General features: G+C 41.4%; 1 protein-coding gene across 2 annotated transcripts in view; it reads left to right on the top strand.

Annotated features, from left to right (window-relative positions):
• Nucleotides 1–11,997, top strand: part of LOC137654904 (protein regulator of cytokinesis 1-like) — a 147,964-nt gene extending 135,967 nt beyond the window's left edge. For both annotated transcript variants that reach the window (XM_068388819.1, XM_068388821.1), the window contains exon 14: nucleotides 11,214–11,997. The gene's annotated coding sequence lies outside the window, so the exon portion shown is untranslated. The remainder of the gene's footprint in view (nucleotides 1–11,213) is intronic.
• The last annotated feature ends 7,394 nt before the right edge of the window (nucleotides 11,998–19,391 follow it).

Raw genomic sequence — 19,391 nt, 5'->3', positions numbered from 1 at the left:
GCTCCACAATCAGATCCTGCTGCTGTTGTTGTTGCAGGTGCAACAATTCCTCCACAGTCAACTCGGTAGAATGGCTTTCTACAAGCTCATCAATATCATCCTTGTCGACCTCAAGCCCCAAACTCCTGCCCATGACAACAATTTCCTCAACGACATCAGTGTCATCAGAAATTACAGGGGTAGCAGTGCTTGGACCCGCCTCTGGTTGGAAACCTTCAAACTCCCTCTCTGTGACACATGATGGCCACAGCTTACGCCAGGCAGAGTTCAATGTCCTATAGGTCACACCTCGCCAAGCTTGGTCAATCATGTTAACAGAGTTGAGGATGCTGAAGTGTTCCTTCCAGAATTCCTTTAGGGTCAACTTCGTGTCACTGGTCACTTCAAAACACTTTCTGAAAAGGGCCTTGGTATAGAGTTTTTTGAAGTTTGAAATGACCTGTTGGTCCATGGGCTGGAGTATGGGAGTAGTATTGGGGGGCAAGAATTTGATTTTGATAAAGCTGTATTCTTCTTTCAAGTCATCCTCGAGACCTGGAGGATGTGCAGGAGCATTGTCCATAACCAGAAGACATTTCATTGGCAAGCTCTTTTCAATGAGGTAAGCCTTAACCTGGGGGGCAAACACTTCGTTTATCCACTCAGTAAAGAATTGTCTTGTGACCCAAGATTTAGTGTTCGAGCGCCACATAACTGGTAGTGCACTTTTACAAATATTATTTCGTTTGAACACCCGGGGGTTGTCCGAGTGGTACACTAACAAGGGTTTGATCTTGCAATCGCCACTTGCATTTGCACACAGCAACAATGTTAGCCTATCTTTCATTGGCTTGTGACCTGGCATCTTCGTCTCGTCCTTGGTAATGTACGTATTGGCTGGCATTTTCTTCCAAAATAACCCAGTCTCATCACAATTAAAGACTTGTTGTGCGATCAAATTTTGTTCATTTATGTACCGATCGAATTCCCCCACGTATTTATCGGCTGCAATTTGATCCGAACTAGCTGCCTCCCCATGCCTAGTAACACGATGAATACCTGTTCTATTACGAAACTTTTCAAACCAACCCCTGCTCGCTTTAAATGTAAATGAATCACTTTCACTGGTACTCGGACTTTTCTTCACTAATTCTTCATAGATATGCAACGCTTTTTCACAAATGAACGCTTCACTAACACTTTCCCCGGCCAACTGTTTTTCTTTAATAAATATTAAAAGCAACTTTTCCATCTCCTCAATCACTTGTGGCCTTTGCTTAGTTACCGCCGTAACTCCCGTTGCAACATTCGCCTTCTTAATCATTTCTTTATGCTTTAAAAACGTAGAAATGGTCGACTTCGCCATTCCGTATTCTACCGCTAAATCGGACACTCGTACACCATTCTCATATTTCGCTATAATTTCCTTCTTCAACTCGATCGTTGTTCGCACTGTTTTCCTCTTCTCCTTCCCCTTAACACTCATTACTTTCTTGGGACTCATTATGAAAGCTAAAAAAGCAATTAAAAGCACTGAAAATCACTAAATCACAACGAATGCTGATCGCGCGTTGTCTGAGTGACGCTCTCGAGAGAACTGATGCTTCCCGAACAAGCGAGAGTGGCCGAGATGGCGCGATCATCACAAAGCCCATGCGGTCGTCACGTGTTCGGCTGGTCGAGTACCGAATTTTTGGTCGAGCACCGCAGCAAAAATTTCTCGAAAATTTTGGTCGAACTCCGAATTGTTCGAGTATAGAGTCGTTCGACTACCGAGGTATCACTGTATTAGTAAAATGCAAGGGGAAAGAGCGATTGTTGCTAGTAGGGAAGAGAAGTTTTGTAATGTTAAATAACTGTTTAACTTATCCAGATTAAAATTTTCCGATTGAAGGCAATACTGATTTAACTATGAATCAATGTGCTGTTCATAAGGTATGTTTATTTGGTAAAATGTATATTATACAGTATATCACATTTATATGACTGGTTTTGCAAATACTGATCAAATATTTTTACAAATTAGTTAGGAATTTAAATTGTAGCAAACTGGCATATAGTTTATTCTTAATTGCCAGAAATTTATTTATCAAAATCTCTATGCTTAGCAAAAAAAAATTCTGAAATGAACTTAGCACTTTGATAAAGTTGCTGGAAGACCTTATGTAAGGACATGAGAATCTTTTTATTACGTTTTGGCAGTTATAATGATAAAACTACAGTGCTGTATCCTTTCTATATTCTGAATGTAAATCTGTGCTTGCTGAATCCTTCAAGAGAATCTAGCTGAAATTAGTTCAGTTCATGGTAAAATTATGGTGAATAAGGTTGTACCTAACAAAACCCAATGTATGATTTTAAGGAGGTATAGGACAGTGACCTAACAACCAGAGCTTTCTATTGACAGTATCTCTATAAGATTAATTTAAGCTTTTAGGTATGATTCTTAACAGCAAATTTACTTTTGAGAAACATCTGATTTATTTGTTCTTCCATACTGAAAACTTGTAATATCAAGCCTTCTTTGGTGGTCGATGTATTTTGAGGAAATGTTTAAATTCTTACATTCTGCCAGGTTTGGATATATATTGTTCTCCTGTCAAGTTTTCAAACTGCTGATTGCCATATTAATGTGTTGGACAAAACTTGTAGTCTGTTGAATTCCTTATCATCACTGATCTAGATTTTTCAATATTTAACTTAGCCGGTGATTATAATAGCTGCAACTCTGTTGCTCGACAGAAAAACTCTACGGAAAAATTCGCCAGCGATCGCTACACAGGTAGGGGGTGTACTCAACAGCGCCATCTGTCGTTCAGATACCCAGTACTCATTGTAAACAAAGAACTCAATTTTCTCTCTGTCGGGCTACCGGCAAGACCTACTAATTCACTGTGCTAACTGGATTTGTTTTCACAACTATTTGGTGAAGTACACTATTCTAGTTTTGAGCTTTCGCTATGCAGGTGTTTTATCTTCATCTTAAATCTTGAACTCGTTTTGGATAGATTTAATTATGGTGACAAAGAGAGTATGGACTTTCTTTCACTTTTAAATGGCCGACCCTTCCCTTAGACGGAAGTGTGTTTAGGATTTTAGTAATTATCTTATCACGTTATAGATTTTCCTCTATATATTTTATATCTCTCCGCCTTTATTAGGCCTCTTCGATTAACTTTCCATTTTTTTATAAACATATAAAAATAAATTTTAATGCTTTGTTTATATAGACCTTTCCTGAGAGTAGGCGGTCCTAACTTGGAAACCGAAGTTAATCAACGTTGAGCCCTTTATATCGTAATTAGCTTTTAAAGAGCTAAGGATTTAAAACTTTTAAATGTAATATTTTATGAAAGAATTTCTTTGATAGTCTTCGTACTGTTTTCAAAGATGAACTAACGTTTAGTTTATTTATGCTACGCAGTTGTTGACGTTCAGGACGTTCAACATGCGCTCTATCGTTACGATAGAGAGAGAGTGTATCACGGTTTCACTTTGCAGTAAGAGTAAATCGATTCTGACGTTTTGTTCATTCTTTCTTAGCTTAAATGTTTTAAATTCTAATTTAAAGGAACTTTTTATTTGAAAAACCTTTCAGTTTTTTCCTTTAGTCAAATAACATGTTTTTTTGACGATATATAATTGGGCTCTTCTCTTAGGTGCGAAATCAAGAGAGAAAGAGAGAGAGAGATAGAGACAGAGGGAGAGAGAGGAGAGAAAACGTTCCGTTCAAGCGGGTAACGTTGTTCTCGTGTTACTCACGTCCCTAGCCGCTGTACGGGGAGGAAGGATAAAACGTTTTTAGGTTTTTATTCTCGTCCCCAGGCTATGTGCGGTGAGAGATTGAAAACGTAGTTATATGAACTAGTGTTTAGTCTCTTTCCCAGCCACTGATTTTTTTTTTTTATCTTAAAATATGTTTTCTGTTTTTTGCTGGTATTATGAGCTTGCATTATACGACTGATTTCGCATTTACTACCTTTTAATGAAGGGTAGAATTGCGTGTTTCAGGTAGAAATAAGTGCAAAACAGAAAATCGAAGTGATAAAGTGATATGCGCAAAGTGTTACAGTGTTGCGTCCGAGGCGCAAAGTGTTACAGTGTTGCGTCCGAGGGTTCGTCTGTTCGTGCCTGTCGTTCACCTAGTCCGGGACCTCTTACATGCTCCCAAGCCCAGGGGAGAAGTAATGTCAAACGACTTATGGGTTCGAGAGACCTTGACCAACGAACAGACGTTTTCCCTCTATGGTATCGGGTGTATCTTACCAAGATCTCCCCTACCATAAGACGAGAGAGACGTTTTCTCCTCGCCATCCGTAGGCTTTTCGCATAAGAAACCTGTCACAAGGTTTCGAAGCCCTTAAGCGAAAGTCAGTCCTTTCAGGACAGGTCCAGCGTCCTGGTTACAACCATTAGGACAGCTCTGACCCTATGCAGTCATCGGATAACTGCTCGCCGCCTAACAAAAGCGTAACACAGACTCCGAGAGTCTTTTTTTGTAGGCAAAGTGTTGCAGTCACAGACGTTACCCTCGTCTATTACCACAACCATTTCCGTTGATCCTTAAGGGATTGTATGGCAAAACATGCAGTATATGCTTGCCTCCCTTATGGAAGACTATTCTGCCGATTAGTCCGTTGAGTCTAGCCGTTTATCTCATCGATATCCTGGCTTTCAGCCAACCTAACGTTCCTTTGTGCTTACTGTTGACGTTGGCGTAGCTTAGTCACGTCAGTCAGGTTGTTTAGAACCACACTCGATGCGGTCTCGTGTGGTTTTTCAGCCGCATTTGGACGTTAGGCCACTGGCTGATGCTCCTGTTGACGTTCAAGACGTTCACTAACAATCGGAGTTGACTTGTTTTGACGCTGTGCGTCAACCTCCGCATTCTAGAGTTGTTTTGACTGCTCAGTCTAGGCAGTCAAAGCAGTCTCGAGTGGACGCTGTGCGTCCTCACGCACCTGTTGTGGTTGACAGTTCAGTTGTTGACAGTTCACAGACTGTCAAGCAGTTACATGACGTTGCGTTCTGGTCCGCTACTAATGCACCAGTGAGAGACTCAGCTTTTATCGGACAAGGTTCCTGTAGATGAGGAAGTTGCTGTTCTCCCTCCTACTGATATTCCCTTGAGGACTCTGTCAGATGGAGAGGAGCCTTAAGCTGCTTAGCCTCCTATGGACTTTAATTAAATCATGATGATTTTTTTAAGGATCTTCGTCCGGATCTTTTTGTAACTGCTGCTCCTCGTTCGCCTGAACGTCAGAGCTTACACTAGGCCTAGCTACTTCAAAGCCGTTGTTTTTAAGCTAGTGCTCTCTCGCTCTCCTAGAGAGCGTTACGTTGGCTAGGCGACTGGTTTTTCACCAGGAGGAGTTTGGGGGATACAGCCTTTGCTTTCCCTTCTTTTAAACTGGTTTATAGAGCGAGAGTCTGATATGACACGAGAGAAGTTCTCGGCTTTGGAGTTCATGCCTCTGCCCAGATAGACTTCTCAATTCTGGTAGACTCTCCCTGGCGCCTAGGCAGGAGACGCTCCAAGTTGTTTACAGGTCAACTTCACAGCTGTTGTCGAGCCTTTGAAGTTTTGCTGTACTATTATGTCACGCATAACAAGGCTTTCAGGGATGGTAAACGGTTCCGCCTCAGTCGCTAACCCCGTCTGTTGCCACACCTGCTCCTGTAGACCCTAAATGGGCTTTGCTGCAAGACATGCAGTCCAAGCTTGCGTCCTTGATAGAGGACTTAAATGCGGAGAAGGTTGCTACCGAACCTTCTGGCCAACAACCTTCCAACCGGTCGGTTATGCGCCCTGTTGACGCTGAGGTAACCTACTCGCGTCTGCCAGTTGAGGTGGTTCCTCCACCGATGCGACCCAGTGTGGGTTGCCAGCCGCACGTTGACGTTAAGCGACGCTCGGAGGTGGTTGTTGACGTTCAGGACGTTCAACAACCAGCAGAGGTGACTTGTTTTGACGCAGTGCGTCAACCTCAGCAACCCGGTAGGGTGTTGACTGCACAACCCAGACGGTCTAGACAGTCTCGGGTTGACGCTGTGCTTCCTCGCGCACCCATGGTTGTTGACAGTTCACAGACTGTGCAGCAGTTCCATGATATTGCGTCCGGCTCCGTCACGCATCCACCAGTGCGACCGGATTCAGCGAGCCAGACGTTGCCCACTCCGTTGCCGTTTCCTCATCAGTTTCGGATGAGGAACCCTCTGATGAGGACGTTGCTGAACAACAAGACGATCAGCCCCCAGCCCTGCTATCCATCCAGAAGATGCTGAAGAAGGAACGCTGCTCAGTCAGGCTGTGGATGAGTCTGGTAGGGACGCTGTCATCCGTGGATGGAGGTGAACTCGGACAACACCACGGCTTTGGCGTACATCTCCAAGCAAGGAGGGACATACTCTCTGACGTACGAGATCGCAAGGGACCTCCTCACCTGGTCAAAAGGTCTAAACATATCACTAGTAACGAGGTTCATCCAAGGCAACTTGAATGTCATGGCAGATTGTCTCAGTCGGAAGGGACAAATAATTCCAACAGAATGGACCCTCCACAAGGATGTATGCAAGAGATTTTGGGCCACCTGGGGCCAGCCAACCATAGATCTCTTCGCAACCTCGATGACCAAGAGGCTCCCAATTTTGCTCACCAATCCCGGACCCAGCAGCAGTTCATATAGATGCCTTTCTCCTAGATTGGTCACATCTAGATCTATATGCATTCCTTCCGTTCAAGATTGTCAACAAGGTACTGCAGAAGTTCGCCTCTCACGAAGGGACAAGGTTGACGCTAGTTGCTCCCCTCTGGCCCGCGAGAGAATGGTTCACCGAGGTACTTCGATGGCTAGTAGACGTTCCCAGAACACTTCCCCTAAGGGTGGACCTTCTACGTCAGCCACACGTAAAGAAGGTACACCAAGGCCTCCACGCTCTTCGTCTGACTGCCTTCAGACTATCGAAAGACTCTCGAGAGCTAGAGGCTTTTCGAAGGAGGCAGCCAGAGCGATTGCTAGAGCAAGGAGAACATCCACCCTTAGAGTCTACCAATCGAAGTGGGAAATCTTCCGAAACTGGTGCAAGTCAGTATCCGTATCCTCGACCAGTACCTCTGTAACTCAAATAGCTGACTTCCTCTTATATCTGAGGAAAGAACGATCTCTTCCAGCTCCCACTATCAAGGGTTACAGAAGCATGTTGGCATCAGTCTTCCGTCACAGAGGCTTAGATCTTTCCAACAATAAAGATCTACAGGACCTCCTTAAGTCTTTTGAGACCACGAAGGAGCGTCGTTTGGTTACACCTGGTTGGAATTTAGACGTGGTACTAAGATTCCTTATGTCAGACAGGTTCGAGCCGCTACAATCAGCCTCCCTGAAAGATCTCACCTTAAAGACACTTTTCCTGGTATGCTTAGCCACAGCTAAAAGAGTCAGTGAGATTCATGCCTTCAGCAAGAACATCGGATTCTCATCTGAAACGGCTACATGTTCTCTACAACTTGGTTTTCTAGCCAAAAACGAGCTGCCTTCTCGACCTTGGCCAAAATCGTTCGATATTCCAAGCTTATCGTATGGTTGGAAATGAACTAGAAAGAGTCTTATGCCCTGTAAGAGCTCTTAAGTTCTATTTAAAACGAACTAAACCTTTACGAGGCCCGTCTGAAGCTTTATGGTGTTCAGTTAAGAAACCATCTTTGCCTATGTCAAAGAATGCTTTATCCTATTTTATCAGACTGTTAATACGAGAAGCTCATTCCCATCTGAATGAGGAAGACCAAGCTTTGCTGAAGGTAAGGACACACGAAGTTAGAGCTGTCGCAACTTCCGTGGCCTTTAAACAAAATAGATCTCTGCGAAGTATAATGGACGCAACCTATTGGAGAAGCAAGTCAGTGTTCGCGTCTTTTTATCTTAAGGATGTCCAGTCTCTTTACGAGAACTGCTACACTCTGGGACCATTCGTAGCAGCGAGTGCAGTAGTGGGTGAGGGCTCCACCACTACAATTCCCTAATTCCAGAACCTTTTTAATCTTTCTCTTGAAATGTTTTTATTGTTGTTTTTGGGTTGTCCGGAAGGCTAAGAAGCCTTTCGCATCCTAGTTGATTTGGCGGGTGGTCAAAGTCATTTCTTGAGAAGCGCCTAGATTAGAGGTTTTGATGAGGTCCTGTTGTATGGGTTGCAACCCTTGATACTTCAGATCCTAGGGGTCGCTCAGCATCCTAAGAGGATCGCGAGGCTCCGTAAGGAAGACGTACTTAAAAAGGCAGAGTAATTGTTCAAGTCGACTTCCTTACCAGGTACCTATTTATTTTGTTTAGTTAGGCTATTTTGATAACTTCTAAAATGAAATAAAAATTCTTAGCTCATATGATGTAAACATATTTTGCTGGTCTCTACCCACCCCCCTGGGTGTGAATCAGGTATTATAATCACCGGCTAAGTTAAATATTGAAAAATGTTATTTTGATAATAAAATAAATTTTTGAATATACTTACCCGGTGATTATAAATTAAAGGACCCTCCCTTCCTCCCCAATAGAGACACAGTGGACCGAGGAGAAAATTGAGTTCTTTGTTTACAATGAGTACTGGGTATCTGAACGACAGATGGCGCTGTTGAGTACACCCCCTACCTGTGTAGCGATCGCTGGCGAATTTTTCCGTAGAGTTTTTCTGTCGAGCAACAGAGTTGCAGCTATTATAATCACCGGGTAAGTATATTCAAAAATTTATTTTATTATCAAAATAACATTTTAATCTTTGGAACCCTCATTTAGTTAGTTCCTTATGCATTTTTCATTATTCTGACCGTTCTTTGCGTTCAGATCTTCCCAGACTGTAATCACCCGGTACATAGTTCAAATATTACACAGTATTCTAGAAGCTTTATTTTGGCTGTGACCAGATTGTGGAATGAACTTCATAATCTGGTAGTTGAAATGGTGGAATCTCAGAAGTTCAAACTTGTTGCAAAGGTTTCTCTGTTTAACAGGTCAACATAAGTGTTGTTTCGTGGTTTATATATGACGTATCTATTTAACACTTACTAATCTTGATGTATTTTATAATTACTTATTATTTCTCATTTATAGTTTATTGGTTTCATTATTTCCTTCTGGCACTGGGCTGCTTTCCCAGTTGGAGCCCTTTGTCTTACAGCATTCTGCATTTCAAATTAGGGTTGTAGCTTGGTTAGTAATAGTATTGATGATAAAAAATGGTGTCAGAGCGCAATAGACTTTCAGAAGTGTTAAACAACCAAAAATTCTTTGGTATTTGCTGTGTTATGACTGAATGACTAAATTTTTGTACATTGGTACTGTATTACTATATCACATAAAAACACAATTGCTGTAAAATGTCTTTGATAGGCTCAAGATTACAGTATTGGAAATGAATGCTGAATATGCACACAAAACAAGTGATTGTTGAATATACTGTAAAGTGGATAGACTTAATTGATAAGGGAAAGCTCCCAAACAGCAAATATGCGGTATTTATCTTGCAGTAGATAAGACATCTTTGTCAGGAAGACTTACTGTATAAGATCATTGGAAAGGATATGCAATATCCCCCAAGTCCCCAGCTTCACTTACCTTTTTAAAAAGTCTACAACTTTATTCCTGTTTCCTTTCATCTTGCTGTCCAATGTCTTATGTATTTTACTATGTCATAAAACTGCTTGGTTTCTTCAGTTGATCCTCAGTGCTGTAAACCTCTGCACCACCAGCATTTAGCGATATGGCCCAAATTCCACTTATTGGGATGCTCCCTCTATGCCAGCTAACACTGGATTTTTAAATTATATAGCTTAGGGTTAATGACATTTGAGATCATAGTAGTAGGATTAGTGATAAAAAATTTTAGTATCACTTCCTTTGAATGTATTTAGTTAGGTGAAATGGACTTTAACACCTTGGTTATCTTGATGCATAATCAGTATAATGTTTTTAAAACTAAATAAATTTTTCATTAAAACTTATAAATTAGGAATTTTTGTAGGGCAAAAATGGAGATCATATATTGTACTTAACAGATGGATAAGATGAGTGGACAAAGAGATAGCTCACTTTTACTATTGTATTACGTATTAAATCCCATCTCGGAAGGAAAGAATTTCTTCATTTATTGCTATATGGATTCAAGGCTTGAAGTGATAAATGAATTCAAAATATTTGCGGAAATCAAAGTCATTGTGACATCACTCACACACATACATACATACATACATACATACATACATACATACATATATATATATATATATATATATATGTATGTATGTATATACTGTATATATATATGTATATATATATATATATATATATATATATATATATATATATATATATATATATCTGTTGAAAGTAGTGATTATTATGTTTTATAAGAAACTAATCTTGTATTGCGGAGGAAACTTTTCCAATACAGTAACACAGTATTTTATTTTACAAGCTTAGCCAATAATGGAATCACTTGTATAGATAATAGTTTGTCCTTGTAACTCAATAATGACACCACTTGTATAGATAATTGTTTGTCCTTGTAACTCAATAATGACACCACTTGTATGAAAGATGATAGTCACTCAGTAATAAAGTAATTTGATATGATGAAAAGTAAAGCCTGTTCATCTAGTTCCTTCTAGTATGCAATAACTCTTGTATATTAAAGATATCACATATATAGAGAAAGGATTAATATAATTGTGGGATAGGCTTTGCAAGACAGAGACATGATCTGGATATGGAAGCTGAGTTGCTAACACTATGGAGTTGTACAATGGGATGATATTAGGAGCTGAACACTGATTGGTTCATGTCATTTAGTGCAAGAACATTTGCCTGTATTTAGTAGGTACAACTAGAGAACTGTTGCTAGACTGATAAAGCATCTTATCAATAATGTCTTGAATTAAATCCCAATTTGATAAAAAAAGAATGCTACACAGCTAAAAGTTATATCTGTATGTAGTATAAGCTTCCCAAAGTTTAGGATGACTTGTTTAGGGATACTGTATGCATCTAGGACAAATTCAAACTTTCTAAATTATTGCAAATATTATTTATGTGGGAACAGGTTGCATAATGAATAATTTCATTATAGTAATAAGAAGTTTGTATATCTGAAATGTAAAATATCTTTAAAATTTTAGATTCTAGTTAGTGGTGTATCACTTTTATGAAGGAATATTTATATTTGATCCCAGCTAATTTTTTAATTTTCAGAAAGAAGAGAAAAGCCAAGAAAGTTACCTATTCCTCAGGTTTGGTATTGGATCTTTAAAGAGTAAACTGCATTTGCATATACATAAGGTATATTGCCAGAGGTTGCTTTACATGTCAAGGTCTCTTATTTAGAGGAAAGTAGATATGTATCGATATAAATAATATATAAGTAGACATGTTTAAAAAAACATGCGATAGTGTAAAGACTTCAATTTTCATACTTTCATCTTACTCTAATATTTTGGGATCAAATTGTTTAAAATCTTATTCAAATATTAAAACAAAAATTGATGTTTTACGTAGTATTTTATAGCCCATTTTAGAAAGTTGTTAAAAGTTATTATGTCTGTTTGCTATACTTTTGTGTTTTGTAGTTTGAAAATCTTCCTTTCTGTAAACGTTATCTTTTTTATTAAAGTTTTAGGGACTAGATTTATGGGTAGTATTTTTAAAACTTATTATTGAAGCTGTTTTTTCCTAGAAAATTTTAATGATTACATGAAATCAACAAAGTCAGAAATAGTTTAATCTTTTCTAATACAATTTCATTGTTTTCACAACAGTCAAGCATTTATGTAAAGTTATATCATATAGAAGAATGATACAAGCAAGATGTTCAAAAGACTTTACATTTAAATGTAGTGGTAGATGCAAAATACTAGTTTTATGAGATATACATTTTCTTCATCTGCTTTGCCATTTTAAAACATTTATTTATAAAATTTTCTTCCCAAGTACAAACTTGCCTGTCTTTCTGTACTTAAATCATAAAATGTGTGTGGTCTGAGTGTTTTTTATATCAAAGTGCTAACCTGAAGTGAATGTATGTAAATATTGAGCATTTACTGTAGTTTTACAAGTATAGATATTTATTTTGTGTGTCAAATCACTTGGTGATCATTTTAATGTTTATGATAACCAGTTCCTTAATTGTTAGGGTATCTAGTATCATAATATTTGTAAGGATTCATTCCAGCATAGCTTTTTGCAATATTTCAGTATTTTCTTATCGAAAAGATATACTGTTATTACCAGGAATAACATGTTATTTGGAAACCAAAAAAATTATAGATGTTTAAAATCGTAATTTGTTGAGAATTTTATTTGGAAATTTATTTCATGTAAAAGAACATTTTGAAAGTTTTGCTACTGTTAGGACAAAAAGTAAATATAGGTTTTGGTTTTCAAAAACATTTATTATAATTTAGCTTGTTAGGTATTGAAAATTAATCTCTTCCTACATGGCATACAAATCCTTGTCCTTTAATTACTGAGGCTGGTCCTGTGTGACCTGGAATTGGTCATTTAAAGTTTGATAGTAAGCGGTTATCCAGCTGGTGCGAGGCGAGTGACCTCGTCATCTTCTCAGCTGGAGAGCATTCACATTTGCTTCATCCGCTGACATATACACATGAACAGTCAGATCCTTACAAAAACTTTTAATTTTATTTCTCTTTCAAGGAAGTGATTGTTGTTAATTGATTTAATGAAAGCCAGACTTTTATTTGCCGTGGTGGAATGGTGGACGCGGCAACCAATTTATGACTAAACTGGCTTTAAAGTCCACACTCCCCGTCCACCGTGCAGGTCTTGGCTTACAGTGCAGTGGCAGGCGTACACCATGAGAGGAAGAAGTAAGTTGGTGGCTTGTTGGCAGCGTCCTTGCCTTGAGATCGCCTGACGGGTTGGAGTCTCGCTCAAACTCATTAGTTCTTTTGGTCGCTGCAACCTCACAATCCTTGTGAGCTTATAGCTTTATCTGTTGTCATCAGCAGCCATTGTCTGGCCATCCTTGGTCCTAGCTTGGGTGCTGATGGAGTGGTGAGAGAGGTGAATGCTCTTTGCTTGGACGAGGAATAAAACTGGTAGACGAGAATGACCATGAATGGGAGGTAAATCAGTTGTTGTTTGTGGATGATACTGTACTGGTTGCAGACACAGAAGAGAAGCTTGGCCGATTAGTGACAGAATTTGGAAGAGTGTGTGAGAGAAGGAAGTTGACAGTTAATGTGGGTAAGAGTAAGGTTATGAGATGTACGAGAAGGGAAGGTGGTGCAAGGTTGAATGTCATGTTGAATGGAGAGTTACTTGAGGAGGTGGATCAGTTTAAGTACTTGGGGTCTGTTGTTGCAGCAAATGGTGGAGTGGGAGCAGATGTACGTCAGAGAGTGAATGAAGGTTGCAAAGTGTTGGGGGCAGTTAAGGGAGTAGTAAAAAATAGAGGGTTGGGCATGAATGTAAAGAGAGTTCTATATGAGAAAGTGATTGTACCAACTGTGATGTATGGATCGGAGTTGTGGGGAATGAAAGTGATGCAGAGACAGAAATTGAATGTGTCTAAGGAGTATGGCTGGTGTATCTCGAGAAGATAGGGTTAGGAACGAAGTGGTGAGAGTGAGAACGGGTGTAAGAAATGAGTTAGCAGCTAGAGTGGATATGAATGTGTTGAGGTGGTTTGGCCATGTTGAGAGAATGGAAAATGACTGTCTGCTAAAGAAGGTGATGAATGCAAGAGTTGATGGGAGAAGTACAAGAGGAAGGCCAAGGTTTGGGTGGATGGATGGAGTGAAGGAAGCTCTGGGTGATAGGAGGATAGATGTGAGAGAGGTAAGAGAGCGTGCTAGAAATAGGAATGAATGGTGAGCGATTGTGACGCAGTTCCGGTAGGCCCTGCTGCTTCCTCCGATGCCTTAGATGACCGCGGAGGTAGCAGCAGTAGGGGATTCAGCATTATGAAGCTTCATCTGTGGTGGATAAGGGAGGAGGGTGGGCTGTGGCACCCTAGTAGTACCAGCTGAACTCGGTTGAGTCCCTTGTCAGGCTGGGAGGAACGTAGAGAGTAGAGATCCCCTTTTTTGTTTTTGTTTCATTTGTTGATGTCGGCTACCCCCCAAAATTGGGGGAAGTGCCTTGGTATATGTATGTATGTATGTATGTATGTATATATGTATGTGTGTGTGTGGGTATATATATATATAATGTATGTATGGTCATTCTGTAGGGGATTGTCCTGCTTTATAAGGCAATGTCACTATCTTTGCCTCCCCCGTTCATGAGCGACCTTTAAACCTTAAGTGTTTGTCGAGGTGGTACAGGGCAACATCTAAGGAGACTCCAATGAAGTCTTTCGCTGCTTCGGGGCTATGACTGTTGCTGCTGCTACTTGTACTCCTGTGCATATGATATGCATAAGACCCTAGAGCAGTCCCCTGAGAGTATGCTGTAGGCGTTTCGAGTCATCGGGTCTACAGAGTTGAGCTTTAAATAAAGTTTTTGCTGGTGTGTGGAAAACCCCTAGTGTTCGCTGTATTTCTTTGGCAGCTGGAAGCTCTTCGCCCATGACTGCCTCAAGTGGGTGCTAAGGGGTAAGATGCCTCTAGGGTACTGGACCACGTTCTGGCGCCCTCTTGAGGCGAACTACCGCGAGTCGAGGAGTTACTTTATGAAGATTCTTGCCCTTGTTTGTCAGTGCAATAGCCTGGGTAGGCAACTACAGCACCTCCATCATGGAAAACCTTGGTTATTGATCAGACTAGTGCTCCTCCAGAATCAAGGTCCTCATTTGAGTTGCCATGATCAGATCTTGTGAACTTGGCTGTGGATCAAAAGGATGACCAGAACTTTGGATGTAAGAACTCATTCTAGTCCAGTCGGTCAAGCAATATCCTGCTCCCCACTCCAGGCAGTAGAGGTACTACACACTGGAGAATGGTGCTTCTGCACCACTGCAGGTTGACAAGTTTGTGTGCAATCTGACGGGTGGCTTTCTTGTTGGAGAGTCTAAAGTGAAAGGCATTTCCTTCTTGGCTCCTGAGTTGGCGGTCACGGAGGCTTTGGCCATTGGTTTCTCCGCTCTATTAAACTGACTCGTCTAGTGGTCAGGAGTAGTAACGTACTTTGCCAAGTCAATGAGATTATTAATCGGAAAAATGTTGGAGAAATTACAGTATAATTATTAGTAAAGGGGTGGAAATTTACCAGGCTAGGAGAAGCCTTGTGCTGTTGGGTGGGAAGGCAGTTGGTTACCTTCCTTGTTCACTTGTCACCAAATCAGTAAGCTAATCGGGTTTTGTAGAGACGAGTCAGAGTTGTCTTGCTATTCAAAACAGGTTACCCCGGAGATGGCGTTGTCGTTTTGGAACTTGTTGAAGGCCACGTCTCTCCTAACAAGGAGTCGTGTGCAGGCATTTGGAATCTTGGGGGGATTACTTTGCAAGACTCCCAGATAAAGTGCAATGTCTCCTTCAGAAGCCCTTGCCCTTTGAAGGTGGCAGCGGCCAATCATGACGGATCGAGATCAAAGAAGGGCCATGTGCCCACTCCAAAACCCTGATCAGCAACATCCATGACCTCTTCCCGAAAAGAGCCTGTACATGTACAGCCTTTTCAAGCACCCCAAACCGCTCCTTCTAGAAAGGGAGGCGGTGGGAAAAGGGGAGGGAGAGGGTGATGCTGATGCCAGTTTTCCCCCATCTCCCACTGCCAAGAGTAGGGCGTTGCCTGTCTCACCACTGAGCATCTCGGCAGAAGCTTGGGTAATGAGTGTCCTTTGAGACGGTTACTTGCTATCCTTCGAGGACTGCCAGTCCTCTATCTTAAATCCTAATCGAGTTCCCTAAGGATCAGCACCTTGCGGGCAAAAGTAGCCGCGATGTTGGAGAAGAACGCGCTCGAAGTTGTTCAAGACAAGTCGTAAAATGATAAACTAGTATGGCAACAATTCAACATTCCAATTAAGTAACATCCTGAAACTGGTTGTTTCAAATTCATGCTAGACAGTTTTTGCTGGTTCTACAGTTGACTCTTCCTGGTAGAAAAGGTAACTGGGGCGGGAGGGTGGTCATAGACTTCTTTCCTCTGAATAAGTTTGTTTACAAAATGAAGTTCAGGATGGAAATAACACTTGTCTTCAATGAGAGAGGGAGACTTGATACTTTTGAGAGACCTGAAGGATGCGTATATTCAAGTTAATAAACATCAGTCCTCTCAAATGTACTTATGCTTCTCCCTCTATGGTATGATGTACCACTTCAAGACTGTGCTTTGGACTGTGTACGGCTCCCTAGGTATTCACTTAGGTGTCCACCGTGGTAGTCACTTAGTCCTATTCACAGTAGATGTATCTTGATGATTGGTTGATCCTGGCTGATACGTCTGCAGAGGTACTTAAACGATTGCTCGATCCTGGCTTCCCCAGAAGGGCAGTTGCCACAGGATTGAGATCTGATTCATTTTGCCATGTTTTCTGGGATTGTGGTAAACTGAGAGAAGTCCACATATACCAAAGTAGAGATTCAAGTACCTGGGCTGGCTGATAAGACACGGCAGCAGCGAAAGTCTTTGCGTCAGACAATTGCATCAGCAGGCTCAAGGAGGGGTTAAGCCACTGTTCCTGTCCAAGACAAATAACAGCTCGGTGCTGGCAATGCCTTCTAAGTCACCTCTCCTCACTGGAGAAGCTCGTTCCATATAGGCGCCTCCACCAGACATTCCTTCAATGGTGTCTGAAAGATTACTGGTCAGTCGACAGGAATCGCCTGTTCCAGTGGGGCTAAAGGTTCTGGCTGAACTGTCCTGGTGGCTTGAAAAGGAGAACCTCACCAGGGGAGTTCCACTCAACTCTCATAGATATGCAGCTGTTCTGGGAAGCATCGGAGGGATGGGGATCACACCTAGTCATCTCAGGTGTGTGGATCAAAGGAATGCATGTGCTTATCAATGCTTTCGAGCAGGAAGCATTCCAATAACGTTTGAGGAAGCCCTCGATGTTTTTGATGAGTGACGACAACAGTGTACTGGCTTATGTCAACAATCAAGGGGCCATGGTCTTGAGCCCTCTTTGGGAGCTGACATATCGGATGTACATCTGGGTGGCATTTCATGCCCTAGAGTTGTTGGCAAGTTACATTTTAGGCAAGCAGAATCTACTATACTCAGTTTTTTTAATGAGGCGCATTTGCATTGACTAGCAACGGTGCCCTTTTAGCTAGGAAAAGTTTCCCGCAATCTGATTGGTTAGAATTATCTTGTCCAACCAATCAGCGATCAGGAAACTTTTCCGAGCTAAAAGGACACCCCTGCGAGTCGGTGTAAATCTACCTCTCTAAAAAGAATTGACTATAGCAGACACTCAGTTACCAGAGGCAGAGTGGTCCCTACATCCTCTTGCAGTTGAACAGCTTCTTACCTTGTGGGGCTCTCCGAGGATAGACTCATTTGCTGCCTGGCATATCAGGAAGTTTACCCGGTTTGGACCCTTGGGCGGTGTTCAAAGACGCTTTCCAGCAACCATGGGGTCACCATCAGGCTGGTAATCAACAGTATTGATTATCAAGACTCAGATGACCAAGGTTGCTCCCAGATGGCCTCATGCTCTCTCATCTTGAAAAGGATGAGAGAACTATCCCAGTGGTCCATGCTTCTAGGTCAGCGGTACCTGCATAGTTACCACCAATTTGAGTCCTCAAGTCTTCACGGGTGGAGGTTATACACCAACTCCTCGGAGCAAAACTTGCAAAGCACTGTTAGATGTCTGGATTTCTCTGGCAGTCCTCTATAGCTGTCTGCCAGGCTAAGTGAGACATTTGCGATTAGTGTTGTAGAAGGGATATATCTCCTGTTGGAGCAACTCTGGCGCAGATCATGGATTTCCTCTTCATCTCCGCCGAGAGAAGTGCCTCTCAGTCGTTGCTGTCTAAAGTTACCGCTTGGCCGTGAGTATGGTAATTTGATTGAAAGGCATAGACCTCTCTGCTTCCTGGAAGTTGTCTAGGATCATAGGGGGAGCTTTAAGTAGTATTGGCCACCCTAGAATCTCAGGCCCCAAAAGTGGGATAGGACTAGTCCCCAAGGCTCTTATGCATACCCTGTTCGAGCCTTTGAGGAGGTTGTTAGAGGATTGGAAATCTGACTCTCTAGACTGTTTTTCTGCTAGCTCTAGCATTGGAAAAGAGAGTTGGTGAGTTGCATGGTCTCTTCTGTAGTCAACCCATGCTGAAGGGTGTAAGGAGGTCTCCCTCAGTTTATACCATACTTGTGGCCAAAACCTAGAACCTGAGGTTGCATGACCCCAGGTTTGAGTCCTACTCCATCCTTTCCCTTCAGGAGGTGTTGGGTGGTGATCGATAGGAGGTGCTTTTGTGTCCCCTGAGGGCTGTGCGGTGCATAAGGATGCATTTCTTCTATGGCAAAATGGAGATGTATGTCTCCTGTTAATGACTAAAGGGATGGTGGATCTTATATCAACCCATTGATCATCATACTTGATATATGTTTCCAACTGACATCCACTTTGGGGCAAGGAGATCTCTAGTTTGATCAGGTACGTGCCTACAGGTTCTATCAGCCTTTCATCCCAATGGAAATCAAGTAGGAGGTTGCTGGGGTCAATGCTTTGCTTCTGCACATGTAAAGCCTTTATCAGTAACAGGGAAGAAAATAAGCAGTTTAGGCTCTAAGGGAATTCTAACCCACCAAGCAGTGTCTCCCTAATGAAAGGAAGAGGATTTATGTACCTGGTAGGAGCATATTACAAATATTTAAAGATTGTATTTTTCCTAACCATACAAACCCGAGTCTTAATCCAACTTCCCTTCTCAACCAACGCTCTCATTCCAGGGCAAAAAGTGAAGTCTCCAGCTGGAAAGGAGGCCGGGGCTCCTCGCTCCACACCAGCTTGTTATCCAACTTCATCTCGGGCTCTCACTGAATTAATCTCCCTAATTAAAGGACTAGGGTTTGTATGGCTAGGAAAAATACAAAGTACTATTAAAGAATTTTGATTTTTGTCATAATGTATTTATAGACATGGAATCTTTAGCCAAATGGTTATACCAGTTTTTAGCTATGTTTATTTGTGTTCAGGACCAATATAGCTATGTTTATTTAACCCTTTTACCCCCAGGCTATTTGGAAATTTCCAACCCTTAACCCCCAGGGGTTATTTTTTTTTCAAGCACATTTTGCAGTATATTTTTTTAAATTGCTCTAACAGCCTTAATTTTCATCATAGAGTGGTCAGGTTGGTCTCATTCTCTTGGAAAATGCCTGAAGTTTCTCAAAAAATTATCAAAAATATGCAAAAAAATATTTAAATAGCAGTTTTTTGCAAGGACGTACCGGTACGTCCATGGGGGTAAAAGGATGAGTTTTGTGATACGTACTAGTACGTCCTTTGGG

The sequence above is a fragment of the Palaemon carinicauda genome, chromosome 1, assembly GCF_036898095.1.
Source record: "Palaemon carinicauda isolate YSFRI2023 chromosome 1, ASM3689809v2, whole genome shotgun sequence".
NCBI classification, from domain to species: domain Eukaryota; kingdom Metazoa; phylum Arthropoda; class Malacostraca; order Decapoda; family Palaemonidae; genus Palaemon; species Palaemon carinicauda.
This window is presented reverse-complemented; position numbering and strand designations above follow the sequence as displayed.